The sequence below is a fragment of the Tamandua tetradactyla genome, chromosome 8, assembly GCF_023851605.1.
Source record: "Tamandua tetradactyla isolate mTamTet1 chromosome 8, mTamTet1.pri, whole genome shotgun sequence".
In the NCBI taxonomy this organism is placed as follows: domain Eukaryota; kingdom Metazoa; phylum Chordata; class Mammalia; order Pilosa; family Myrmecophagidae; genus Tamandua; species Tamandua tetradactyla.
This window is the reverse complement of record NC_135334.1, coordinates 55,513,028-55,534,808: the sequence shown is the minus strand read 5'-3', so window position 1 is coordinate 55,534,808 and position 21,781 is coordinate 55,513,028. Positions and strand designations below refer to the sequence as shown.

At 35.9% G+C, this 21,781-nt stretch overlaps 1 protein-coding gene and 1 long non-coding RNA gene across 4 annotated transcripts in view; one reads left to right on the top strand and one right to left on the bottom strand.

Annotated features, from left to right (window-relative positions):
• The window catches only part of GRM5 (glutamate metabotropic receptor 5), a 543,390-nt gene that overhangs the window by 160,117 nt on the left and 361,492 nt on the right, over positions 1–21,781 (bottom strand). The window lies entirely within an intron of this gene.
• Positions 1–21,781, top strand: part of LOC143644390 (uncharacterized) — a 205,198-nt gene that overhangs the window by 157,614 nt on the left and 25,803 nt on the right. Inside the window, exon 7 of the long non-coding RNA XR_013156663.1 lies at positions 9,513–9,590. This is a non-coding gene — a long non-coding RNA (uncharacterized LOC143644390). The remainder of the gene's footprint in view (positions 1–9,512; positions 9,591–21,781) is intronic.

Below are 21,781 nucleotides of genomic sequence, written 5' to 3'. Positions count from 1 at the left end.
AAGTAGCAATATTGTAGTGTCATTTCCTAGGCTGGAAATTATGGAAGAGAAGCAAGTTTGGGGGTAAAAGAGGGAAAAATGAGTACGCTTTGGCACTTGTGATGATCAGACTCCCCTTTTGTATGCTCTCTAGCCATTTTTCCTCCTGAATCTCTGCTTAGTCTCTCTATAGACAAGTGGTTTGAGTGTTAAAGAAAAATTCAGGTCTACCATTTTCTTACCTGTGATTCCTGTTCCATATTAGCCCACGCTATTCTATTGTGTTTATGTTTTTGAAAGCTGAACACTGTTAGTATTGTTGGCATTAAAAAAATTAAAGAGAAAATTGACAATTCTTCAACTATAAAAACCTGACCCTCTACAATGATGTCTTTATATACTTTAAATATAGAATTATTATTTGTATCATTTAGTGCATTAAATTATTGATACAGATATCCAATTAATTGTTTTCAAATAATTACTGTGAAGTTTACAACCAATAGGTTCAATATTAGAATTTGTTCTTGCTGGAAGTATGGTAATCCCTGAGAGCTATAGGCTGAAAGGAACAATACAAGTTATTGGAAAGTTGTGAAAGAAAAAGTTCACAAATTTTTGAATGCTAGAGCAGAGATGCTAAATAATTGTAAAATTTCTCTCCTTTATTAAAATCTAGGTTAAAGACAGACAATATATCATTTCCTTCCTTTCTTCATTTCCTATCAGCCTGTCTGTTTTAAAGTATTGCTACAGAAAGCAGAAAAATACATGTAACACTAAAAATTGCATTGGCAATCCTTTAGCAATAATCTCCACATCTATTCCTTCCAATTCATTAATTCAATAAGCTTTTTGTATGCCTATTCTGTGCCAGGCACTGAGCTAGGTTCCAATCTGCGCTCTCAAATTCCTAACAGCCCATTAGGCATGATCTGCGTGAATGACACTGCTGGCTTCCAGCACACTGAATTGTCCACATTTATCCTTCAGGCTGAAATCCCCTTTCCTTTTTATTCCATATTTAAAAAACAAAACAGTGCAATTCATTACGTTTTCAGTCACGGAATCATCACTTGGTGAATATCACATTCTTGTTTCACTTCCCTGAGATTATTTCAGATCACCTTGATTGGTGTTCTGGTTGTTTTCAAACTCTTAGTTCTTACATTTACAATCTTTTGATTTATTTACATGGAACACCAATCCCATACAATGGGTACTCACAAAAGGCAGCACAGTTATTTACTATAACTCCATGGAGTTCCTAGGAAGGCATCTTGCTGTGCCACCTGCCATGGACAAACAATATAAACAAATCACCTCAAAATCTGTTTCAAAAGAAGCAATACCAGATAAAATATGTAGGTATCTGAATGCCTATTCCTAGACATTAGCTGTCACCAAATGAGCAAATTTGTGCCCCACTAAGTGTGAATATGTGTGGGTCAGGGTGGGGGATGTGAGTGTGTGGTTCTGTTATGTATCCACAGTTCTCTTTGCTCACTGAAATCTTTAGTCCTTTCATCATGATCTTATTAGTGCTGCTGAGACCAGCCACACATCGTAGCAGGCTGTGTAGTGGAGAAATCTCACATTGCTTCTTGTCCCCCAAACATGTTGTACTTCCACACCTCCAAGACTTTGAGGATGCTACTCCCTTTCCACCATGTGCCATCTCCTCAACTTCTCACGTTTCCTGAGTTGATAATTCAGAATTCATCCAAGAACCAAACACTCTTAGTTTAAGTGAGGTATTTGGGAAACATTTACCAAACTCCTACTGGCTCTATGGTTTCATTCGCTCTGCCTACAAAGTACTGTAGCACTTATTCCTTTATTCATAGAACAAGTGTAGGGTAACTACTGTTCTAAATGTGGAATATAGTAGTGAACATGACACACATGACTCCTGCTTTCATAGAGGTAACACTGTGATGCTTTCAAGTTTGCATTTATCATCATATTGAACTTCAGCTACATTGATTTCCATTTCCCTCAAGTAGACTATACATTCTATGTATTGGACATCTTTGTGTACTTAGGCTTATTATCATGCCTGGCACATAGTAAGCACTTAAGGATATTTAATGTAACATTTAAAATTAGACTTTAAAAAGCAAACTTCAATTTACAAAGAATTTTTTCCAGATAACTACTTTTATTCATTTTTAATTGAGAAACCAACCCTCAGTGTGCCTTAGAAAATACCTCTGAAAGGCTGAACCGATTACCCCTTCTGAAATGGCCCTCTCCATTTTCTACCTGATGCTACTAAGGTTAATGACTACATTCATTAGGCCTCATCCCAGGATCTTTTTTTTTCAAAATCTGTTCACAACCCACATAATTATTATGGAAACTGCTGTTCTACCCACATGTAATCATCATCCTGCCAAATCTCTTACCAATAGCACTTTAACAGATATTTTGGGATTTATTTTTCCTAAAAGTGGGAGTCTACTGACTGCTTGGCTGTCTTCATATAATATTCCTTTTTTTCTTGTATAGTAGGAGGTCTTAGAATCTTTAAATAATAGTGAGACACAAGCAGTGATACTGAGCTTTTAAGTAGAATTTCTTAGGCATATACACCCATCAAAACTAATTAATTGTTCAATTCTAAAACCAAGCACAATGTTGAAATTTTGAGAAAATGTTGAGATTATTTTGCTGAAAATAAAATGACATTTGTATTTTGTAAATATTAGTTTTTCCTCTTTCTAAGGTTTTACAGAGGATAAAGTAGCTGCATATTGGAGGGGCTACATCAGAACACTCAAAAGAATGAAGATACAAACAAAATTATCTCTGCATGTAGCACAAATCAGGTGATATCCAGTGTACTACTTTTCCTAATTATCTACTGGCCATAGAGATAATTGTTATTAGCCCCAGTTTTTACAGTTGAGTAAATTGAAGCTCTGATGGGTTAAGTAAACGACTCAAAATCTCAAAGCAGGGGTCCAAGGGGTGATGAGAATGGAGCTATTCCTTAATGTGTGTAGAGTTCTTGTTTGAGGTGTTGAAAATGTTTGAGTAATGGATGTTGGTTATGGTAGCACAACATTGTGAATGCAGTGGATACCACTGAATTGTCCACTTGAAAGTGGGAAATTTTAAGCTAAATATATTAAACAAAAAGTTGAAAATTAAATCTCACAGCAAATGTAGAGGGGTTTTAAATCCAGATCATTCTACGTCTAAAGCTCCACATTTCCACACTTCACAGTGTATCCAAAGTAATGCCATATATTACTAGGATATATTTCTTGAAAGGTTCAGATTTAGGAGGACTGTACTGGAAGATAGGCGGCGGAGTGCAGGGATGGGAACCTGAAGTCAGAATTATAAGATAGCACCTGATAAGCAATAATCTAGATGTTGCTGTGGAGACATTTTCAATATGTAATTAAAATTCCAAATAAATTGACCTTAAAACAAATGAGATTACCTTTGGTGGGCCTTACCTAACTAGGTGATCCTTGAAAAGGGACTGCTTCTTCCTGGAAAAGGAGATTTCAACATAAAAGGAATTCAGTGGGAAATAGAGTCTCTGCCACTAGCTTTGGAGATGGAATGAGCCATATGGTAATGAATGCAAGTGGCCTTTAGGAGCTCAGAGTGGCCCTAGCAAACAATCAGCCAGCAAGAAAATGGGGACTCAGGCTTATAGTCCAAAAGAACTGAATTCAGTCAAATACTAAATGTACTTGGCAGCAGATTTTTCCCTAGAGTTTACAGAAAGAAATGCAGCCCAGCTAGCAGTCGGAGTTCAGCCTGAGACCCTCAGCAGAGGACACAGTTCTGCCACTCCGAGACTACTGACCTACAGAAACTATGAGATAATAAATTCAAGCTGCTAAACTTGTAACTTGTTTCACAGCCAAAGAAAACTATTACTCACTTTCCAACTCTGTTCAACGTTTCCTCAAGTTGAGGGTACAGCATGTTACTATTGGAAGTGTTACAGTCTTAGAGGATTTGACCTAATTCTGGGTGTAGTCAGAACATAGTGACTTCCAAAGTCCTGAAAATTAGAGAAAATTATGACAAATAGAACAAACAGATTAGTTGGAACATCCAACCTGCCTTGATTTAGGTTGTAGAATGGCAGGCATTCTCTCTTTTGGTTCAAAGTCTTGTCTCTCCAGGGATGCCTCCCCAAACATATGTATCCTTCACAAAAGAGAAACTGAGAGAGTCTCTGTAACTAGATTTATTACTTTGCTTATTAGACAACCATTCTTTCTCTTGTCATATTATAGTTGTTTGGAGAAAGAGAAAAAAGGAATCTATAGTATAAAGTGTGCAAAAATTTAATAAGTAAAATTATTCAATTAAATAGTTAAAGCTCTTTATGAGTGGGCTACCCTACCCACAGGGTTGCAAAACCTTTTCTGTGTTTTTTCATGAAGCTGTCTTGCTGAGTGAAGAAACATCTCTTCCACTGAATTGGACTAATTCCTTCTGTTTAGTTGATCACTGTCTATCAGTGGAACTAGCCCCCACATGCTTTCTATTACCTGTCTGTAAAGGACACTGCTCACCTGTCCCGAATTATTTTCTTCTCTTTCTTATTTGCCTCTTTTATAAAGGCTAGGCTTAGCCTATGGTCATGATACTAACACAGTTCTAAGCAAAATTCTCTGTAAGTCAATAAATAATTGTTTATGGAACACATATTAAATGCTAAGCAATAAGACATACGTCATGATGGCATTGATGGAAATTTATTTTCTTTCTTTATTTCTGATAAAGTTCACTGAGAACTTCATAATTTCACAACTATATATTTTTCTCACACCTTATTTTAATACCTCCAGTATTTGACACTATTTTTTCATTTAGCAAAATGTAATGAGCAACTGAGTACATGCTAAGTGTTCTGCAGAGTGCTACATATGAGGAATAAAAAGAAGAAAAGCTGTCATTCACTATCCAGTATCAGCATTAGAGACAGCAAATTAGCATTAATTAGAAGTATAATAATTAACATGTAGTGTTTGCTCTCTACCAGACATTGTTCTAAGCAATTTATATGTATGCTAACTCTCTGGCAGATATTGCATATATTGTATAATCCTATATGGTAAGATATTTTTATATCCTCACTTTACATATGAGAAAAGTACAGCTTGGAAAGGAGTAAATTATCCAGGGTTATATAAGATTCAAACCCAGGGCTACCTAAGTCTAGAAACAAAAATTGAACCAGCACAATCTACTGAATTCAGTTTTTGATCCAAATCTCTGTCCAAATTTGTGTGGTACTATGCATGGAAATGCAGAGAGAAGAGAGTTTAATTCCTGTTATGTAAGTGCATATATATATGTATATATAATATATATGTAAATTATATATTCATACATACACACAGACACACCTTGGAATCATTTCATTTTTTTTCCTCTCTGAGAGACTAAACAGAAGATTGACTTAAACCATTGAATTCTTCTTCTGATAAAATGCTCATTTCTATTGTGTTAGAATATACAGGCAAAGATGTTGAGTCTCTATTCACAAGAATGAGCTATAAGAAGATGTTCAAAAGAATTTCATTTTTGAACATGAAAACCATTGTGTAGGTTGCTATTTTACTTTCATGACAAAGTCCTTTGATGCACAAAGGTTTTTAATTTTGATGAGCTTCCATTTACCCAGTTTTTCTTTTGTTGCTTGTGCCTTAGTTATAAACTCTAAGAAACTATAATGTACACGAAGTCCTGAAATTGCTTCCCTATGTTTTCTCCTAGTTTTATAGTTCTGCTTCTTATATTTAGGTCTTTGATTCATTTTGAGTTGATTTTTGCATATAGTGTAAGGTATAGGTCCACCTTCATTCTCTCCCAAATGGACATTCAGTTTTCATAGCACCATATTGTTTCCCAGGTGAGGGGACTTGGCAGCCTTATAAACAAAAACAGTTGGCCATAATTGTGAGGGTTGATTTCTGAACTCCCAATTTGATTTCATTTGTCTACATTTCTGTCCTTGTGTTTGGATTACTGTGGCTTGCAACAAGATTTAAGATTAGATAATGTGAGTCCTCCAACTTTTTTTTCCTTTTTCAGATGGCGTTGGTTATTAAAAGTCCCTTAGCTTTCCATATAAATTTGATTCTAGACTTTTCATTATGGCAAAGAAAGTTGTTGGAATTTTAATTGTGATTGTGTTGAATCTACAAATCCCTTTGGATAGAACTGGTATCTTGACAATATTTAGTCTTCCAATTCATGAATATGCAATGGCCTTCCTCTGTTTAGGTCTTCTTTGATTTTTTAGCAATTGTTTTTAGTTTTTGCTGTACAAGTTCTTTTTATCTTCTGTTAGATTTATTCGTAGATATTGATCATTTTAGTTGCTATTGTGAATGGAATTCTTTTCTTGATTTCTTCTTCTGATTATTCATTGTGCATAGAAACATTACTTATTTCTGGGTGTTGATCTTGCACCCCACCACTTTGCTGAATTCATTTATTAGCTTTAGGAGCTTTGCTGTGAACTTTTCAGGATTTTTGGTATATATAACATAATCTAATCTGCAAACTCTGGAAAAGGTTTACTGCTTTTATTCCAACTTGGATACCTTTGATTTCTTTTTCTTGCCTAATTGTTCTAACAGTAACTTCCAGTACAATGTTGAATAACAATAGGGACAAGGAGCATTCTTGTCTTGCTCCTGATCATAGATGGAAAGCTTTCAGTCTTTCACCATTAAGTAGGATGTTAGCAGCTCTGGGCTTTCCATATTTGTCCTTCATCATGATGAGGAAGTTTCCTTCTATTCTTAGTTTTCTAAGTGTTTTTAACCAAGAAGGAGTGCTGGATTCTGTAAAATGCCTTCCATATATCAATGGAGATGATCTGTGTGTGCTTTTTCCTTCATTCTGTTAATATGGTATATAACTTTGATTATTTTCTTAGATGAACCACTCTGCATTCTTGTGATAAATCCCACTAGATTATGAACAGTTGGATTCAGTTTGCTAGTATTTGGTTGAGGATTTTTGCATCTATATTCGTAAAAGAATTTGATATACAATTTTCTTTTTTTGTGGTATCTTTATTAGGCTTTGGTATGAGAGTAATGCTGACCTCATAGAATGAGTAAGGGTGTGCCTGCGCCTCTTCAATTTTTAGAGGAGTTTGAGTAGGATCAGTTCTGCTAAACAATTAGAATTTAGTAGAATTCTCCTGTGAAGTTATCTATTTCTGAGTTTACTAGGGGGTTTTGATTACTGATTCATTCTCTTTACTAGTTATTGGTTTGTCAAGATCTTTTGTTTCTTCTTGAGTCACATAGTACTTTGTGTGTTTCTAGGAATTTGTCCATTCGTCTAAGAAATCTAATTCATTGGCATGCAGGTGTCCATAATATCCTCTAATAAACTTTATTTCTGTGGGGTTGCCAATAATTTCACCCTCTTTACTTCTGATTATAGTTTGTCATGACTTCTCTCTTTTTCTTTGTCAGTATGGCTGAATGTGTATCAATTTTAATCATATTTTCAAAGAACTAACTTTTGGTTTTGGTGATTGTGGTAGCTTGAATCTGTTATGTTCCCCAGGAAAAGCCATGCTTTTTCAATCCATTCCTGTAGGTGCAGATCTGTTGTAGGTGGGATCTTTTGATTAGATTGTTTCAAGTGAGTCCTGATTCAGGTTGGGTCGTAATTGTTCTACTGGACTTTTTTTTTTTTTTTAAAGGAAAGACAGAGAGAAGGAAGGAAGGATAGAAGGAAGGAAGGAAGGAAGAAAGGGAAACATTTTTAAACATTTTCTTGTTTTATTGTATTCTGTTTCTCCGTTTTTGTTACATGGGCTGGGGCCGGGAATCGAACCGAGGTCCTCCGGCATAGCAGGCAAGCACTTTGCCCGCTGAGCCACCGCGGCCCGCCGTTCTACTGGACTTTTATAAGAGGATAAAAGACAGAAAGAGGCACAGAAGATGAGAGATGAAATTAAGAGAAGCTGACAGAAAAAGCCCCATGGAGAAGCTAAGAAAAGAGCCACAGAAAACAGAGAGGAAGACCCTAAAGCTAGAAGCTGAAAACAGAGAGGAAGACCCTAAAGCTAGAAGCTGAAAGCAATGAAAACCAGGAGAGGACCAGCAGATGCCTTCTAATGTGACAGGTGTCCCGGATGCCAGCAACTGTCTTCATAGTCTAGGTATCACCCTGTTGATGCCACATTGATCCAGTGTGTAATGTCATTTCCTGTCAGTCTGAAAAACTCTCTTTAGCATTGGTTGTAGGGCAAGTCTCATGGTAATGAACTCTCTCAGCTTTTGTTTATCTGGGAATGTTTCAATCTCTTCCTCATTTTTGGAAAAAGTTTTGCCAGACATAAAATCCCTGAGTGGCAATTCTTTTCTCTCAGCCCTTCAAGTATTTCAACCAACGATTCCATGCCTCCATGATTTCTGATGAGAAATAGGCACTTATTATAACTGGGGACTCCCTTGTACATAACATACTGCTTTTCTCTTGCAGTTATCAGAACAGTCTCCTCGTCCTTTGCATTTGACAGTTTGACCACCATGTGTCTGGGTGTATTTCTCTTCAGGTTTACCCTGTTTGGTGTTTGATGGGCTTCTTGGATGTGCCTATTCATGTCTTTTGCCAAGTTTGGGAAATTTTCTATTATTATTTCCTTCAATATTCTTTCTGTACCTTTCTCTCCTTCTTTTCCCCTGGGGATCCCATAATGCATATATTGGTATGTTTGATGGTGTCCCACCAGTCACTTAGATTATTTTTGCTTTTTCTAATCTTTTTCCTCTTTCTAGTTCCCAGCCTGACTCATTTCTATTTTCTTGTCTTTTAGCTCACTGATTCTTTCTTTTGCCAGATCCAGTCTGCTGTTGAAATCTCATGGGGATTCTCAGGTCAGTTATTGTCATCTTCAACTACATAGTTCTGTTTGGTTCCTTTTAAAATTTCCATCCCTTTGAGGTTCTCATATTGAGATTCTCATATTGTTCATTCATTATTTTCCTGATGTCCTTTATTTCTTTCTATATATTTTCCTTAATTTCTTTGAATTTATTGAAAATTAAAAAAAAAATAGTCTTTGTCTAGTATATTCACAGTTCGGTCAGCTTTGTTGATATTTCTAGATTTTTATCCTCTTTGTTTGGATGGGTCATCATTTCCTGTTTCTTTGTTAGTTTTGTACTCTTTTGTTGCATACTGTACATTTTAATAGTTTAAAAATATTAACTCTGGGATTTAGTTCCTGAGCTGTCCGTTCCTGAGTTTGTATCCAGTTAGTATTATGTTTGAGATTTTTTTGAGTGCCAGAAGCTAGCAAAACCAACAAACCAAAGCATAAATCTCCTTACATTCTTTGCAAATTAGCCAATTTGCATTGGCAGGGCTCTCTTTCAGTTTTCAGCTTCCCATCAAGGTCAGTCCAAGGCAAATGCAAAATGAAGGGATTTCCTTCTCTTTTATGGGCCAGTCTTGTCCTGGAAATTTTCTCGCTAGAGGCCTGAGGCATCTCCCGCCCCACCCCTTTTGTTTTATAGGAATTGGATGCCTCCTCCACTTCCCAAGAAACAGACATCTCCCTTTCTTATGGTTCTCCATTGCAAGATTTAAAGCAGGTAAGCATTTGCCACAGGCCACCTGACTCAAGTGTTTCTTACTTGGCTTTCACTGTCTCAAACTGCTTTCTGAGAGGAAATTATAGAAGGAGGGGGAGGCCAGGAGAGGAGTTTCACAGATATTTCCCAGCTGGGAGGAGGCTAGGGACCCACAAAGGGAGTGCAAACCAGTTCCAAACTACCCTGGGGAGGGGCGAGGGAGGACCAGCAAGAGCAAGGAGCATTTCCTGTGGTTCTTTGAAGCTGCATTTTCTTGATTCATCACTTGCCCAGCAAATACAGTCTTTTCACTGTTTTCTGTGGTTCTGAGGAAAGGTCTTTAAGGGTTCTCTACCACTTTTGCCTGGAGCAGGTTAGCATAATACCTGCCTTCTGAGCCAGGCACCCCAGCACTCTGAAGTTGCTGACCAAAAGCAGTGATCCAACAACGAACTTCACACCCCCAGATCTTAAGGAACTAGGTCTTTATATTCTTCCCTGGTACTAGCAAGTTGCACAAAGAGCAAGTGTTGAGTACCTCACTGCTGAATGCCATTTGATAGCTGGATAAATAGAAAAAAAAAATGAAATGTAAACCTTTAGTGAGAAAGTGATTAGTATAGTCTTCAGCAACTAGGTACTATATATCATGAGAACTTTATTCAAGAGCCTTGAGTTATTTTAAATCTAAAGTCCCTTGTTGAAAGAACATACTGTTGATATAATATCAACCACAAAATCTTACTTTCTGGTCCCAGAAACCCTCCCAGCATTGCTAGCTGGACAACACAAAGAAAATCACCATATAGTCTGATAACTAATGCCTTCTTCTGCTTGAAAACAAGCCTGATTTATAGGAGGACTTCTAAGATTACAGGACAGGCTGACTGTGATGGTTTGAAACTATTATGTATCCCAGAATAGTCATGTTCTCTTAATCCGAATCCAATCTTGTTGGGCCAGGAACATTGTTTGGGTGGGACCTTTTGATTAGCTTATTCCCATGGAAATGTGGCCCTACCCATTCAAAGTGTGACTTAATTAGTTTACTAGAGTCCTTTAAAAGGGAGACATTTTGGAGAAAGCACAGATGCCTGGAGAGCTGACACAAACATTAATGTTTGGAGATGCTAAGCAAAGAAATGAAATCCAGAGTTTTCCCCAGAGAAGCTAAGTAAGAAACCACAGAAGCTTAGAGAGAGGAGGCCAATGGAACCAGTAGCTGAAAGCAACAAAACCCAGGAGCTAAGGGCCAGCAAATGTTGCCATGTGACAGATAAACCCCAGATGTGATTGGCCTTTCTTAAGTGAAGAGATCCGCTTGTTGATGCCTTAATTTGGACATTTTCATGGCCTTAGAACTATAAATTTGTAATCTAATAAATCCCCTTTATAAAAGCCTATCCATTTCTGGTATATTGCATTCTGGCAGCTTTAGCAAACTGAAACACTCACCACACTACTTTTCATCTTCTATTTTTTTCCTCCTGCTTTCTTCTGGATCCTGGCCATTTCTTTGTCTGTGTGGGCTTATAAAAGCTAAAACTGGGGGGTGCAAGGGTAGTTTCAGTTGTAAAATTCTCGCCTGCCACACAGGAGACCCAAGTTCAATTCCTGGCCATGAGCTTCCCAAACAAACAAACAAATGAAAAACCAGACAAGCAAAAAATTCAACAAAGGTGCTGCAATAAGGGGATACCACATGAAGAAAGAATGAAATGTGACGCTGCCATATAACATACAAGAAAAATGAATAAATAAAAGCCCAAACCATCTTTCCCACTCTGAACTGGTCTTGGAAAGTTTTTCCTCAAGTTTCTTACATGTGCATCTGTAATAAGCTCACCTCACCAAGACAAAGAGACTTGTGTCTCTGTTTGATGTGGGATCAGGTGGGCCTAACTGTTAAAGACTGTGTTTTCTGACAGTGACAAGTGACACAAGGCTGGGGAATGGGCAACAGTAACCACTGCCCAGAGAGTGCAATTCACTGGCATTTAATGTGATCTATCAGCCACTTCTTCCTGCTTTTCCCTGGGTGTGCACAGTATTCTACTAGAATCCAGAGTTTCAAAATAGTTGATTCAGACAGCTCTTGCCTGTTTATAGTTTTTCTGGTGGAAGGACTGATTCCTGAAGCTTCCTACTCTGCATCTTCTCACAATCCTATCAGTAAATAATATTTTAATAACAAGAAAAATATTATGTTTGTTATTATGGTTATTTGGGTTTGTTGTTGGGTTGTTTTTACCCAATGTGACATTTATCTGGTGGACTGATTGTTTTTACATATGTGGGTATCCGACCCACTGGTCTTTTCTGCTGATTGTAAAAGTACTAATAGCATCTGAACTCTAGAGCTTTTAGGGTTTGCACACACAAATATGCACATACATGCTAGCACACATAACATACATACACACACATATATACATGCACATGGATGCACACACAATTGCTCAGGAAATATAGCAGCATATGTTACTTTCTATGTGAGGGCTGCTTTGTACGAGACATTGTTTTCTACAGGAGATTTTGGAAAGTAGCAACCTGAAATTCATCTGTTCCAGAGAGCTGGTACAATATGCAGATATGCAGTTGTGAAATTATTGGCAATGAGGAGTGCAAAATTTTAGTTACATTTCCATATAGGGAAGCCAATAAATAACATAATCAGCACCCTGAATGTGAATTGAGGCTGCCCATCTCTTCTCTATGGACCCATAGCAGGTTATTAAAGTCACCCTAGAGAAGGCTGGTAACTTAAGAACAATGTATTTCTGAGAAGTAGACTTATTTTTTCCTCACATTACCAAATTCATGTATTATAGATATGTTCAGGTCCCTTTTCTAGTTTACTATGGCCCCTTCAACTTTTCTAGCTGATTATTCTTGAATGTTCAGCCAGAGTGAAAGTCACGTCTCAGGGAAGAAAAGTCATTAAGGGAGGTACATTTATCTTTAGTAGAAACGTGAGCCCAGACTATGACACACTAGAGAAGGGGGAAATGTCAAATGGTTCATTGTTTAATATCTGCAACTTCAGACCAGAATGCCCCAGACTATTTTGAAAAAAAAAAATAGAATATAACTATTAAAAATATCTATGTGCTTCAGGTTGTGGGATTGTGTTGCAGTGTTGTAAACAAGTAGATATGAGGGCAAGGCATCAGCCTATAGGGAGAAGCATGGAGAGAATTCAGTAAAGTATAAAGGAAGACTCAACAGGTCTTGCTTATACGCTGCATCTAAGAAATATTAGAGTAAAGTGGGGAATTGCTCTGGGTTATCTGGGCAGGGAAGGGGTGGTAAAGGGTCATTGGCCTGTGCGGCATTTTAGATGATTGATCAGTTCCTCAGTGCTTCAGGATGGTTTAGCCACAGCCTTCTTTCTTTCATCTTACTAACTTTTACAGGTTCTTCTAACCTCATTTCCGGGGCCTTCTCTTCTATGTCTTATGTGATTATATAAGGCTGACAGAGATATGCATTGCATTTTTGTTTCTTAAATTCTCTGTCCTTAATTCCAATTTAGCAGCTGTCACATCGCATTTCAATTGTTTATATGCTTCACTTCTTCAAATAGCTGTAAACTTCTTAAGGAATGGTGTTTCAATCCCATAGGTACAGTACACTTAATTCATTGTCTATCGTTAAAACAGACGCTTCATATTATTGGATAAAAGAGGGAGTATGCCAATTGTTAAAGAAGATAGAGTTTATTATGTGAAGGAAGACAAAGACGTGTGAGGGATCTCAATGTTTAAGGAACTTTGGAGGATATGCTGAGGTTTTAGGCCTCTGGGGGGATTTGAGAGAGAAGTTCATATTTTCTGTCTTTAAGAAGATTAAAGTCTTCTTGGTAGAGAAGTTATTTTTTTCCAGTGAAAAAATTATAAAATTATGAAAAAAAGAATAAAATGATAACTGTACGAATTCTACCACAACAGAGATAATCCATTGCTTTTATTTGTTTTATTTTGTTTTAAAGGCTTTTCTGATAAATACGTTGGGGCAAAAGGCTATAGTAAACAACTATGTGTTATATCTTATAAGAGAAAATGTTCATGGTTCTTAGAATCTTGGTTTCTATTTCATTCATTCAGCATATATTCACTGAGTGCCCAGTATATGCCTGCCATTTTACTCATCTGTTCTATGAAATTCTGGTCTTAAACTAAAGAATGACAAAAATAGGATGCAGTTACCTAATGAACAGATATTTTGCTCAACCTAATTTTTAATATAATTTTTCCTTTTTAAAATGTTTTTAACATTTTCATTACTCCACAAAATATATATAAGAATAAAAAGAAAAACAGAAATGAAAAAGAACACCCAAAATATCCCATTCTCCCTATCTCTCCCATTATTTATTTATTTTTGTCCTTATTTTTTACTGATCAATCTATACACTGGATAAAGGGAGTGGCAGCTGCAAGGTTTCCACAATCACAAGGTCACAATGCAGAAGCTATATAGTTACACAATCATCTTCAAGAATCAAGGCTACTGGAATACAGCTTACCAGTTTTGGGTATTTCCTTCTAGCTATTCTAATACACTAAAAACTAAAAAGGGATAGCTATATAATGCATAAGAATAACCCCCAGAATGAACTCTCGACTCTGTTTGAAATCTCTCAGTCACAGAAATTTTGTCTAGTCTCATTTCTCTTGCCCCTCTTGGTCAGTAGGCTTTCTCATTCCTATGATGCTGGGTCAAGGCTCAACCCTGGGAGACATCTCCCACGTAGTAGGGGGTGCGGTAAGTTTACCTGCCAAGTTGGCTTCGAGAGAGAGGACATATCTGAGCAACAAGAGGTTCTCTGGAGTTGGTTCTTAGACATAATTATAAGTAGGTTTAGCTTCTTTGCATGAATAAGTTTCATAAGGGCAAGCCCCAAGATCAAGGCTTCAGCCTATTAAATTGGTAGTTCCCAATGCTTATGAGAATGTCAGGAATCCCCTAGGTGGGGAAGTTTAATATTTCTGTATTTTTCCTCAGTGCTTCAAAGGAACTTTGTGAATACTTTTTTTATTCTCTGTCAAAATCACTCTGGGATGTATTAGGGCATCAACTAAACTGCACAAACCATCAAGCTCTCACCCCCTATTCAAGGTTCTATGTACTTATGGTGTTTTGGTAAACTGACCATACAAGTTAAATTAGATAGTATGCTATAGAAAATATAAGTTTTGCATCAAATAAACATCTCTTCCTTTGGGCTCACACAATAGTTGAAGTTTTGAAACATAGTCAGTATAATCCTTTACCCTTTATTCTGATTTATCTTACTTCTAACCAGATCTGCTTCATTCATACCTCTAACTGAAGTTTGATCTCCTTTTCAGCTTTTTAAACAATTGCTCTATGGGGTAGTACTGACTTTCACAGCTGTAGAACTCTAGCTCTGAGTCTCAGTTGTGACACAGATATCCAATGTTCCAGGGACCAAACTAGGTTATACGCAAAGACCTGAACATCTAAGAATTTAGAAATAACCATTACAACTCAGGAATAGATATGCCTGCTGTAAGAGTTTACATTCTAGGAATTTTACAGTAAGTCTTCCCCTCATAACTTATGCTTTCGGATTCAATTCTCAGAGTTTGCACATGATAGTTAGTCCATATTAGTGAGGCATTACATTTGTCTTTTCATTTCTGGGTTATTTTACTCAACATACTGTACTCAAAGTCCATGCTCCTAGTTTCAGGCACACTTGGTCTGTTCTATGATTTTGTGGGCTTGAATTACAGAATGACAAAAATAAGATCCTTTTACTTGATGGACTACATTTTGCTCAACAAATTTTTTAGTATATGTTTTCCTTTTTAATGAAAGTTATTGAGCTATATTCACACACCATACAACCCATCCCAAATATACAATCAGTAGCTTACACTATCATCACATAATTGTGCCTATATGCTACCACATAGTTGTGCCCCCACAATCAATTTTAGAAATTTTTCACTACTCCAGAAAAGATAAAAATAAAGAGAAAACCCCAAACATTCCATACCTCTCATCTCCCCCATCATTGATCTCTAACTTCGGTGTAGTACATTTGTAATGCTGATGAAAGAATATTAAGATATCACTATTAATTATAGTCCATAGTCTGTAATTTTACCACATCCAACTCTATTGTTTACTTCTTGTAATAGTTTCATACATTTGTTCTAGCTCATGGAGGAAATTTTTTATATTTTTACTGTTAATCACAGTCATCATCTACCACAAGATTTACTGAGGAATACAGTCCCATGTTTTAACCTCTGGCTTTCCTTCTGGTGATAGAAGTTTCCTTCTAAACTTCCTCTACCAACCACATTCACACACAATTCAGCACTATTAATTACACTTATATTATGCGACCATTACCTCTACCCATTTCCATTCAATTAAATACGACCTAGTTAAAAATTCTGCACATCTTAAGCAGCTGCTCCTCATTCTCCAGCCTCATTCTATCTCTGAATAATCTATATTTTAATAAATTATAGTATGGGTATAAATAGTTTCTGATAGTGAGATGTTACAATAATTGTCCTTTTGTTTCTGACATATTACTCAACATTATATCTTCAAGGTTCATCCATGCTGTCACATGTCTCATGACTTTATTCCTTCTTATTATTCCATCATATGTATATACCCCATTTTGTTTATCCATTCATCAGCCGGTAGACACTTGGAATGTTTCCATATTTTGTGAATTGTGAACAATGCCACTATGAACATCAGTGTTCGTGTCCCTGCTTTCAGTTCTTCTGGGTACATACCAAGAAGGAGGATCATTGGATCATAGGGCAACTCTACACTTTGCCGCCTGAAGAACCCCATCAAGTCATCTTCCATACTGGCTGTACCATTTTACATTCCCACCAGCAGGGAATAAGTGTTCCTATTTTTCCACATCTTCTCTAACACTTGTAGTTTCCTGTTTGTTTAACAGCAGTTATTCTAACAGATGTGAAATGATATCTCATTGTGGTTTTGATTTGTATTTGCTTAATAGCTAGTGAAGATTAGCTTCTTTTCAGATGCTTTTTAGCATTCTCATTTCCTCATTGGAAAAATGTCTATTCATGTCTTTCACCTATTTTTTTTCTTTTTATTGTCAAGTTGTAAGAGTTCTTTGAATATTCTGGATACCAAACCCTTATCAAATATGTGGTTTCCAAGTATTTTCTCTGATTGAGTCGACTACCTTTTCATTCTTGACAAAGTCCTTTGAAGCATAGAAGTATTCAGTCTTAAGGAGGTCCTATTTATCTATTTTTTCTTTCACTGCTTGTGTTTTGAGAGTAAGGTCTAGGAAACTTCTGCTTATCACTAGACCTTGAAGATGTTTTCTTGTATTTTCTTCTAAGATTTTCATGGTATAGTCTCTTATATTTAGGTCTTTGATTCATTTTGAGTTAATTTTTATGTAAGGAGTGAGATGGGTATCCTCTTTCATTGTTTTGGATATGGTTGTCCAGTTCTCAAGCACAATTAATTGAAGAGACTGTTATGTTCCAGTTGAGTGGACTTGGGGGGTCTTGTCAAAAATCAATTGACTATAGATCAGATGTGAGAGTCAATTTCTGAACTCTCAATTAAATTCCATTTATCATTGCATCTAGGATATAAACTTTTGATTCAGAAAAGAATTTAGAACGAACTAAGGCTATATATAAGCAAATACCAAGTGCTATAATGCACACAAGTAGAGAAGTTATGAGTTTTGATGTATCCATAGGTTGGGAAAAAATATGGACTTTTACCAGCAGACACAAGGGTGGAGATTTTCATAACATATGCTAGTGGTGTTAAGAATACCATTTTAACTAGAATACCATTTTAACTATTGCCTTCATGAACAGTGAAACTTTCTCCTAAGATTTTTTCCACAATTGCAACTATTTGCCAGATGCTCCTATTTAGATGTCCCATCCTCATCTAATACTTCATAATTAATATTATCAAACTCATTGTTTTATTCCTAGTCATTTGTCCTGCCTGAATGTCTCTCAAGTCATTCAGACTTCATAGCTTGGAATCATTCTCCCATAGCCCTCATATGCACAGTCAAATAACAGCGTTTGACATATAATGTTTGTTAAATCCACGAAAAGGAAAGAATTGGAAGTTGAATGAATGTGGAATGATGTGAAAATTAAACAGAAGAATGGGGATGGATTGAGTATGGAAATGCAGAAAGAATAGATGATCATAAATGAGGACCTGGGAATCCTCAAATGTAAGAAAATTAAGCATAGCATTTGAAAAGTTAGAAATATCGAGCGCTGGGAATAGCAGCACTAGCTTCATGGACCCTTGGATAAAAGCCTTGAGGTTAATTAGAACAAAGAACCCATCAATGGGGATCATTAGGAGAGTAAAAGTATTTAATCTTTCAAAGAAGTTACCAGCATGCCGTAAAACTTAATTTAATGTCTTGAATTTTATTATAACACTCATAAAAATTAGTGTATCTAATTCAGTGTTTTATTCCTCTGATTGGCTTTATAACCCCAAGAAATGGAGTCACACATCCAGCCCTCCTAGAGGAATAGAGTGAGCTGTAAAATTCTTTAAAGGACATTATTCATTCAGTCTTTAAAGCACTACTGTAGTGGAAACTTAACAAATGCTTATTAGGTACCTATATATGCTATGCTATCATTTCAGATACAATGGATGCAAATAAGAAATTCTTTAACTTCCCATTCTCTCCCCCACCCCGAAACACACACAATTAAAATTCTTTGGTGATAGAAATTGCATTTTAGTTACATTTATATCCCAGTGCTTGGAAAATAGCAAACATTGAATAAATATTTGTCGAAATAATTGATGACAGACAAAGTTAAACATTATAATATGTGTGCTAGGTTTAGTATGTGGAGGATTCTATAGAAAGGACAAAAAGAAGAAAAATTACATATTGCATAAAGTGATAGATTTTAGATAATAAACTTTCACTTTTTGGATAAATTATGAAATGAAAATGAATGATATACAGTGAATCTCTCAATTCTCGCACACCATTGTTTTATAAGCCATTATATAAGGAAAGTGATTATTTTAAAATGGAAAGTTATAGTCTTGATAAATGAATGGAGCTTCAAACTTGATGTTAATTTACTCATTGTATCAACACATATATTTTTAGCACTTATTTTGTGCCAGGGATTGCCCTTAATGCTTGTGGTCAAACGGTGAACAAGACAGGATCATTTAGTTGAAAGAACTCACAGATTATTCATTGGAAAGTATAGAAAAGCAAATAATATTTAAGAAATGAAAATATTCTCTTCTGATTGCCTGCTTGAAAAAATGCAGGAAGGTTGCAGTGGTGCAGTTAGAGTAGTGGTTCTACAAATAAATAAAAAATAACTGTTAAATTCCTTTACTGTTGGGCAATGTGCAATTTTATATTTTAACCATTTTAATGTTCAATGAAGTTAAAATTTACTATGACTAGAGTTGCAAATACATATGTCATAACTTTTATTCAATTATATATTTTTAGCATTATCCAGAAGTCGTAATTTGTAATAAAGTGGTTAGTGTTTTTCTCCCAATATTCCCACTTATCATCTCCTGTAGTAAACACAGTTTAATTCAAAGAACGGGCCGTGACTGGTGTCAGACAATCAGGATTGTCTTCTCCCTTTACCACAGTTATTGGTTTAGCTAAACTTGGCCAATATACCTAGCTTTTATATTTCTCCTGGCTTTGAATTTTTACTGGGAATGGTGTAGTGCAGACATTCTCTCTCTCCTTTTGGACAATGAGGTTGCAAAGCTGGTGATTGCTGTAGCAATTCTTCCACCATAAGAGAATACCCAGCTGAGGGTGAAGCTGAGACATGGAGCACCAGAAATAAATAGGGCCAGAATCCTAATCAATTCATACTTGAAACCTAACACTTTTGATTTTTTTAATTACATGAACTAATAATAAATCCTTTTTAATGCTGAAGCCAGTCTATAGTGTTCATTATTTGCAATGTCAACTAACATATTAAATGACACAAGTAAGTGTTAAGATATGGTTATAAATTCATCATTGATCATAAGTTTACATTATTGGGCTTAACTCATTACATTAAACATTTAATTGGAAGAAAGAGACATTTTATTGAGTAATAAAAATTAGCACGTTTATAACAATGTTGTATATTAGTACAATACATACTTGTTACTACATTCAGATAATCAGTTACCAGCAATTTTGCTATACATATTTCAAAATGCTGGAATTAATAGATAGCATTGATTAAAAATTCATCATTAACAAATTCAAAATCACAATATTCAGAAGAATATGACCTTAAAGTTATAAACAATGAACTTTTAATTTGTCCAGCCCATCTTGAACCTTTCTTCACTGATCTGGTGTTTGTAGCCTACCATCCAAATAGTTGTTTCTTTAGTCTGCTGGCTAGCCATAGTCATTTTCAAGATGCTAACATATTTAAGCAATTGACTAGTTTTCCTCTTCATAATTCTCTTATTTATTATTCAAAAATACTTTCTGAGGAACTCCAACATGCCAGACATTGAACAAAGTACAGAACACCCAGTGGAACAAAAAAGACATTTCATGTCATAACAGTAGAGAAAAATATTAACCTATATTACACAGTAATTTACAATTATGAAATGATTGCTACAAGGGCAAAAGTATGGCAATGAAGAAATATCAGAGGCTGATGACCTAGTCTGAAGCTAACTTGACCTACTCTGGAGACCAGGATGGACCAGGATGACTTCGTGGAAGAAGTGAACATTTAATCTGAGCTCTAAAAATGAAAGGTAATTAACCAGGTAACAAAAAGTTTCAATAATAATTAACCAGGTAAAGCAGTATTTCAGGAAGAGGAGGTATACTACTAGGAGCTGTGAAGGTAGAAAGAAGCATGATTCATTCAAGGTACTGAGAGAAGGCTAGGACAGAGAATGAGACGGAAGGTGGCACAAGAAGCAAAAGGCCACATAGGAAGATCCTCACAAGTTTTTGTGCTAAAACAATGAGAAGTCACAAAAGAGTTTTCAATAAGGGATGGCAGGAGCAGATTTGCATTTTAGAAACATTCTATATATTATTAAAATATGAAAAATCAGTCAAGAGAAGCAAAAGTGGGAGATGGAATTGCACTGATTCAGAGAGTGTTTACTGTAGCTTGGATGATGGCAGTGGCAGTGGAGATGGAAAAGGAAGAACTTTGAGAGACGATAAGGAATGAAAATGATGGACTTGCTGACTGGTCAGCTAGATGAAGAAAATAGAGCATTATATGACTTTCAAGCCTCTTGTTTACACAACTGGAAGGCTAGCAGCATCATTCACTAAGAGCAGGTATATAGAGAACGATCAGTTTGGAGATAAGATTATGAGTTTTATTTTAAATACGGTGACTTTTTAATATACAAGTAGAGTTGTTAGATGTAGTGGTTTAGACTTCAAAAGATTTGGAGTGGACATATGAATCTGAGAGTGATGAGCCAGGACTCTAAGTTGTAACAAATGAAAACAAAGTAAGTTGTGTAAGAATGTACATTTTTGTATATATTTTCCTTTTATCTATCTATTTTTCTATCTATCCATTTATCTTTCTATGTATCTATTTACCTATCATCTACTTATCTACCATCTATCTACCTATCTGGATTTCATTGCCTGGTACTGTGTACTATGTACTAGTGCACATCTATGGGGTTACCGGGAACCAACAACTTTCTTATAAGTATAATATAAAAATTCAGCAACAATCCAGTCTTGGAGAATAGGGATTTTAATAAAAACCACTGAGCTTGCAAGTACAATTAGAAAAAGTAATCTTACTTTAATCAGATGTGATGTTGGATATAATCACATGTAGGAGGACAGTCCTGTACGATGGGACAGTGGACTACCTATCTATATAGTCATGTGGCGGCTACTACCAGAAATTACTCAACAACTGAAAAGTGTCTGAACATCATGCTTTTCTATTTACATTGTACTAGTCCTTCAAACATGCACTCAGACAATATTTCCCAACACTTTACCCAATCCTCTCTTCTCAATAATGAATAATTTTCTCATGCATCTGCCTGCAAGGCTTTTTTTGCATGCCTGTTTATGCAGTTTCCTCTAATCACAGTCAGATATAGTGTGTTCTAGTATATATTAGTGTATACTTCCATTAATTTCGATCTCCATGAAT